Below are 7,792 nucleotides of genomic sequence, written 5' to 3'. Positions count from 1 at the left end.
GTTCTCACCTACATCGTCCACAAGGGACGACTCGGGAACTCAACTCCTACCTCGGGCAGCTCACCTATCCCCCTATGCCCAGGGGAAAGGTATCAAGCCGTTTGACAGCTGATGCAGGCTGTCAAAACGGCTTTTACGCAGAAACAGGCGGGAGCAGCAAACAGCTGCGTCCAGCGAAGGCGCCTGCCACCGGAAGTCTAAATGGGAATTCTTCACTCCCTTTCTTCTTACCTCTCCAAGCACTGTTGTATGGTCTAACTCTGTAGTAAGGATTTTCCCAACATTTCACTAGAATCTCCCTTTCATGTAATTTGTCCATCATTCCAGGCATTAAAACATCACCTCTTGTCCTACTCTCTAGAACAGAGATCTCCAACCTTGACAACTTTAAGACTTGTGGATTTCAACTCCCAGAATTCTTCAGCCAACCATGCTGGCTGGGGAATTCTGGGAATTGAAGTCCATAAATCTTAAAGTTGCCAAGGTTGGAGCCCCCTGCTCTAGAACGATAAAGAACAATACTGAAAGCTCTTGTCATATACCTCTTCCTTTGGCTTGTCTTCTCAAGGTTGAACATAGTCATATCTTCAATCTCTCCTTGAAGGCCAGAGTGCTAAAAGAATGGCTTCTAGAGTACTCACAAGAACATCTGTAGTGAAGGCTTTAAAAATAATACTAAAGATTGTGGGCATAAGCACAGAATTGAAGCAGTTTGAAAGAAAACTTCTACAAAATGATGTATCATTGGTACTTGACCCCAGATTGATTAGTGAAAATGTATAAAGGGATTTCTAATAAGTGCTGGAAATGTAATCAAAATCCAGGTTTCTTTTATCATATGTGGTGGACTTGCAAATATGTGAAAACATATGGGATAAACATAACAATGACAATGTAAAAATATTTAAGATACAAATATTAATGAAACCTGAAGCTTTTCTTTTAAGTATGATGGACACTGGAAAGAAAAAGAGATGCCAACTGTTGAAGAATGGATTTTGTAATTGTCTGAACTAGCAGAGATGGGGAAATTAATTGCTTTGATTAGAAATAATGGACTCGACAGCTTTATAAGAGACTGGAAACTGGTTGTAGATTTTCTATGCGCTAAATATAATAACAGATGGTTAACAGAGGGATTTGAAGATTAGTGTAATATTTAGCTCAACCTGTTGACTGCTTTTTCTTTGTACACACACACACACACACACACACACACACTTGTAAAAGGGGAGGAGAATTTACTGCTTTATCTTTTTTTCAGCACCCAGCCAGTGTTAAATGTTAAATTTAATTGGCCACTTTTTCTTTTATTGTACACTATTTTTTTTCTTTTTTCTTGTTTTTAGGGTTGAATGTATGCTTTTGTTTTATTTCATTTTGTTTGTTTGTTTTACTGTTTTGTATTTTATTCTCTGCAATAAAACAATGAAGAAGAAGAAGAAGAAGAAGAAGAAGAAGAAGAAGAAGAAGAAGAAGAAGAAGAAGAAGAAGAAGAAGAAGAAGAAGAAGAAGAAGAAGAGGAGGAGGAGGAGGAGGAGGAGGAGGAGGAGGAGGAGGAGGAGAACATATAATAATAGAGTTGAAGGGACCTTGAAGATCTTCCAGTCCAACCCCCTGCTCAAGTAAGAGACCCTATATCATTTCAGACAAATGGCTGTCCAATCTCTTCTTTAAAACTTCCAAGTTTTCGAGGCAAGCTGTTCCACTGATTAATTGTTCTCACTGTTAGAAAAGTTCTCTTTAGTTCTAAGTTAGATCTTCCTTTAATGAACTTCCACCCATTACTTCTTGTTCTGCCCACAGGAGAATAAGACATTGGGTTTCATTGGTAGAGGAACCTCTGAAGCAAAGCTCTCCGGACAAAGCGGGAAAGGAAGGTGTGGTCTGTACTTTCACTATTTTAATTTTAAACAACAGTAACAAAATATAATTTAGAAGTAATAGAGTATAAAATTAAAATATAATCAAATAATACAAAGTAATAAATAAAAGAGCGCACCGCCAACTTTTAGTGCATGTCTTTTATTCAACAGTGTAGGAGCAAGCAGTCAAGAAATACACTGTAGACTAGTGCTTGGTAGAACAGCCATGAAGAATTGGGGGGGGGGGGGAGGTTGAATACTGTGATGTATTCTGTAACCTACCAAGATCAGAATTGTGCAAGCTGTGGTATTCCCTGTTCTTTTCTATGGAAGTGAAAGCTGGACTTTAAAGAAGCAGGGTAAGAAGAATATTGACACCTTTGAATGTTGGTGTTGGAGAAGATTCCTCAGAACACTGTGGATAGCCAAGGAAACAAACTGATGGACCATCAAACAAAAAAAAAAAGATCAAGCCAGAGTTCTCACTCAAGTCACAAATAATCAGATTCAAATTATCATTTTGATCACATAATATGCAGTTATGTTATCTGTAAAAGAAGCAAAGAGAACAAGCAATGCCTCTGGAAGCCTTAACAATAGTAACCAGAATTTGATCAGGAAAGTGATAGCTGAAACTTGCAGCACAAATGATAGACAAAACAAATTTTGACTGATAGTAGCCCAATAGCCTTTTTTTTAAATAACTGGACATCTGGTTAAAGCTACTAATTACCAGTGAAATGCCTCTCAGTGTAATAGGAACAGTGTAGATGCTAATGGCTGCTAATTCAGATGAAAGATTAGGAAAACCTTTATGTAACTAATTCTTGCCCAGGCTGCTATCCAACCTTTCACAGATGTAAATGGAGGGGGTGTGTTGCTCAAAAATGACTGCTGTGACCCTGCAGTTGAAGCTCTACCCCTTTTTTACTTGCATCACAAGCCACACACACATAAAAAGAGATCTGATCATGTGGATGCTATTTGGACTTTTAACATCCCTCTTGATGCCACTGAATTTTGGCTGAGCATAACAATTTAAGGGACAGCCACACTTAACTTGGGATAACAGATTCCTACATCCTTTGCACTTCCCAACAGAGGATATACCAGGGGGTTATTTAGATGTATGAATACTTTTCCCATGTTTTGAATTATTTGTTCTTTAAAATTAAGGTGCTCACAATTTAAATGGCAAGGAAAGAAAGTCTGTAAAAAACAAAAAAACATAATGAATTAATGGCTTCTATCCTCATCCATTCTACTGCAGTTTAGGGCAAGAGTGGCAATATTTTGGCAGCCAAAGGAATATTTTTTGGCAGAATAAGAGATGCAGTATAGGGAGGGTGATGGGTGGGTGGATGGGGATTCTGGGTGAGAGTTTGGGGAAGTGTTTTTGTGTGATAGGGTTATTTTAAAGCCAAATCCGTTGTATGCTTCTCCCCTCATGATAGTAACAAACAGTGTTGGCACTATGCAGCAATCTTGTTAATGGGTAGCAAAAGAGGATTCAGCTCTAGGGACAAAGGTTGCTCTCCCCTCAGAGTTCTACGGGGTAAAAAAGTCAAGATGGCAGGTATAATACTAATACTAATAATAATAATAATAATAGTAATAGTAGTAGTAGTAGTAAAGTTGGAAGGGACCTTGGAGGTCATCTAGTCCAACCCCCTGCTCAGGCAGGAAACCCTATACCATTTCAGACAAATGGCTGTCCAGTCTCTTCTTGAAAACTTCCAGTGTTGGAGCATTCACCGCTTCTGGAGGCAGGTTGTTCCACTGGTTAATTGTTCTCACTGTCAGGAAGTTTCTCCTTAGTTCTAGGTTGCTTCTCTCCTTGATTAGTTTCCATCCGTTGCTTCTTGTCCTGCCTTCAGGTGCTTTGGAGAATAGCTTGACTCCCTCTTCTTTGTGGCAGCCCCTGAGATATTGGAACACTGCTATCATGTCCCCCCTNCTTCTGGAGGCAGGTTGTTCCACTGGTTAATTGTTCTCACTGTCAGGAAGTTTCTCCTTAGTTCTAGGTTGCTTCTCTCCTTGATTAGTTTCCATCCGTTGCTTCTTGTCCTGCCTTCAGGTGCTTTGGAGAATAGCTTGACTCCCTCTTCTTTGTGGCAGCCCCTGAGATATTGGAACACTGCTATCATGTCCCCCCTTGTCCTTCTCTTCATTAAACTAGACATACCCAATTCCAGCAACCATTCCTTGTATGTTTTAGCCTCCAGTCCCCTAATCATCTTTGTTGCTCTTCTCTGTACTCTTTCTAGAGTCTCAACATCTTTTTTACATCGCGGTGACCAGAACTGGATGCAGTATTCCAAGTGTGGCCTTACCAAGGCATTGTAAAGTGGTATTAACACTTCATGTGATCTTGATTCTATCCCTCTGTTAATGCAGCCTAGCACTGTGTTGGCTTTTTTGGCAGCTGCAGCACACTGCTGGCTCATATTTAAGTGATTGTCCACTAGGACTCCGACTATGACCATTCAGTCAAAGCCACTCCCTCTTTTTCCATGCAATGCACTTACGGTACATTTAAAACAGGACAAATCTTCAACTGCAACTATTCTTGACTGTTTCAACCAGTCTATGGATGACCCTGCTTTAGAAAAAATCTGTTTCCTATAATAATAATAAGCATTGAGGGGAGGGAAGTAAAGACATTTTCTCCTCCCCGCTTTATTTCTTTAATTCAGGGGTGGGGAACTATGGTCCTTTTATGACATGTGGACTTCAACTCCCAGAATTTCTGAGCCAGACATGTCAATTGGCTCAGGAATTCTGGGAGTTGAAGTCCACAAGTCCTAAAGGGGCCGTTGTTCCCCACCTCTGGTTTAATGCAAATGTCAGCCCACCCCGTACCTTGCAACAGCTTGAGATGATTTTACTTTGGATTGCAGTTGTAAGGAAGGAGGGATCATTCTGAAGGACCTGGAGATCTATAGCTCCACTTAGTACAACAATTCTATTTTGATGCAGTTGGCTCTTTTTAGCCTCATCACATGCCATAAAAATAACAGGTGCCCCAAATTGGCACTGTTTCTGGCTTGTTGTGAAGTTCATTTCTCTTTCACTTAGCTAGTGTTGCTTGAGGCAATGTGTTTATTAACCAATGCTCACTGAGGTCCATAACATTCCTCACACAGACGCTAAACACCTCTGAGTATCCATTGCTGGGAATCAATCACAGGAAAGGACTTATTAACTGAGCAACAGATTCTTGACCAGTGGAGTTTAGGGTCTCACTTTGGGTGAAGGAGTGAAAGCAAAGTTAGGCATTTTAATCATTTGGAAAGATGTGCTTTGCAAAGAAGAATGACCATCTCTCTTGGAAGAATGAATGAAAGGCTGATGCAGCTGTTGTGCAGGTATCCATGCCCAGCTTCTGCTCACCAATGGATCCAGGAAAAAATGTCACCTGCGCAAACACCACCAGGAACAGCTTGGTTTCCAATCCCTGACCATCTTCACACTGGCCTTCTTTGAACTTGCTCCACGTATTTAACCCGGCTTAAAATGAGGCTCCCAAATACTGAATTCAATACTTCAGGTGGAATCTGACAATTCCCAAATCATGAGACTTGTGGCTGTTATGAGTTGGGAGGGTATTTTTTTATTTGCTTTGCGGTAACACTCAGGCCCTTCGTTGAGTTAGTGCTTGGAGCCTGCAAAGGTTGTCAGGCTCTGCAGTCAGTCACCTGTTCACTTATGCACGCACGCACACACACACACAGAGAGATAGACATATACACAGAGCCAGAGAGAGACAGACAGACAGACTCATCAACTATTAAGGGGAGAAACCTGATCCTGCTTCCAGGCTCTTAGAAGTAGATAATGGTTGCAGAATATTCAGAACCCTCTAAAGTGCTGTGAAATCGTGTTAACAATTTAATGGATTGAAATGATGTTCTCCTTTTTGTCTCTTCATTGTTTCATTAAACTGCCCTTCCTTGTGTTTGCCTCATTCCTCCAGCGTTCTATGCCACTAGGATAATTTTTAAAACCAATTTGGGAGCAGGAGCACATGCAATTTGCCACAGCTTTTCTTTTGTTAGTGTTAATTTGCATGTTCATTCCTACTCAGTGTAAAAATGGATTCATAAAACAGTGCCTAAAAAAAGAAGGAAAAAGAAAAGGATGGGTGGATCAGATCAGTCCTATTTATAGCCTCTGGGTTCATTCATGTGTGCTGTCCCTCCCATTTTCCATATAAACCTTCAATTATTTTTTTAATCCACCAGTATTTGCATTTTAAATATTTTGTTCAACTGTATTATCTTAAATATGCATTTTACACATTATATTTTAAAATACGCCCTTATAAGAATTTTCACTTTTTCTTTTTCAGATAAAACTGTATCTCAAATTCATGGAAATATGAAATTATGAGGATAACGAGTTTCCAACCTACATATTTGGCCTGATTTGCTTTAAAATGCTGACCAACGAAAAAGTCAGGTTCTAATCCAAAAAAATATTGTTATATAAAAGCAGCCACTCATGCCCTCATCACCTCCCAGATAGATTACTGCAATGCACTCTACATGGGGCTACCCTTGAAAAGTTTGTGGAAGCTTCAGCTGATATATAATACAGCTGCCTGGGCAGATGTGTGTCCCTAGAAAGATGCACATTACGCCTCTCCTCTGCAAGCTGTGTTGCTTGCCATTTTGCTTCCAAGTCCCATTCAAAGTGCTGCTTTTGACTGTGAAAGCCCTTCGTGGCATGATCCAAGTTATTTGTAAGGCCTGCTTCTTCCTGATTACATCTACCTATTTCATTAGGTTTGGTAGCAGGGAATTTGCAGATCCTGTCTCTGAGGGAATTACATCTGACGGAACCCAGGAGACAAGCCTTTAATTCCCAGTTTGAGCCCTCTTCCCAACTAGGATGGTCGCTCTCCAAGATAATCTCACCTTGGAGTGGGAGGGGAATGATGTTCTACAAGGTGGATGCAGAAGTCTCATTACATCAACATAAGAGAGTAAGGTCTGCCCCCCCCCCAATGTCTTTGAGCATTATCTAGTCTTTCCCAAGTGAAAGCTACCAGTCTAGGGAGATTCCTGTGGAGTAAGCATAGAGCAATAAAGTAGCTGGTTTAAGCTCTACTTATGTGGATCTGGTTGTTTGCGTCTGACACATTGGCCCCATCTCTGCCTATCTTCTGAAAGTCCCTTAAAATGTGGATATATCAGCAGGTTTGGGGAACTCAGGGAAATGTTGAACCGGTGAAATGGCTACGTTGTATATAACATCAAAGATGCTCCCTACTAATCTTTTAAAATAATGTTAAACTTTTATTATGGTTTAGTTTTTATTGTTGTTTTTATAGTCTGTTTTTATTATACACTGTCCAGAATCACATTTGTGAAATTGGTGGCTGTAGAAAAAAGAAGGAAGGAAGGAAGGAAGGAAGGAAGGAAGGAAGGAAGGAAGGAAGGAAGGAAGGAAGGAAGGAAGGAAGGAAGGAAGGAAGGAAGGAAGGAAGGAAATGATCTTGATGGGATTATAAATGTATCATGCCAGTGTGTTACTAACATACCTAAGCTACTAGCATAGAAGAATCATGGTATTACTTTACCCACAATCAAACTGATATTGCTTGCCATGTTGTCCCTTATTAAGCAATGCATGCTTAGTGTACACCAGTGTTTCTCAACTTTGGTCATTTTATGATGTATGGACTTCAATTCTTAGTTGCATGCTGGCTGGGGAATTCTGGGTGTTTATTTATTTATTTATTTATTGCTTCTATTTATATCCCGCCCTTCTCCTTGCGGACTCAGGGCGGCTAACAACCAGATAAAAACTACAAAATACCAAAAACTACAGTTAAAACATGATTAAAAAACAAATATTAATAATTGGCCTAAGTAATTTAAAATTATTTTAAAACCCCCACTAAAAATTTCCCCTAGGCCAGT

The sequence above is a fragment of the Protobothrops mucrosquamatus genome, unplaced genomic scaffold (assembly GCF_001527695.2).
Source record: "Protobothrops mucrosquamatus isolate PMUCROS unplaced genomic scaffold, P.Mucros_1.0 scaffold2528, whole genome shotgun sequence".
Lineage (NCBI taxonomy): Eukaryota > Metazoa > Chordata > Lepidosauria > Squamata > Viperidae > Protobothrops > Protobothrops mucrosquamatus.
This window is presented reverse-complemented; position numbering follows the sequence as displayed.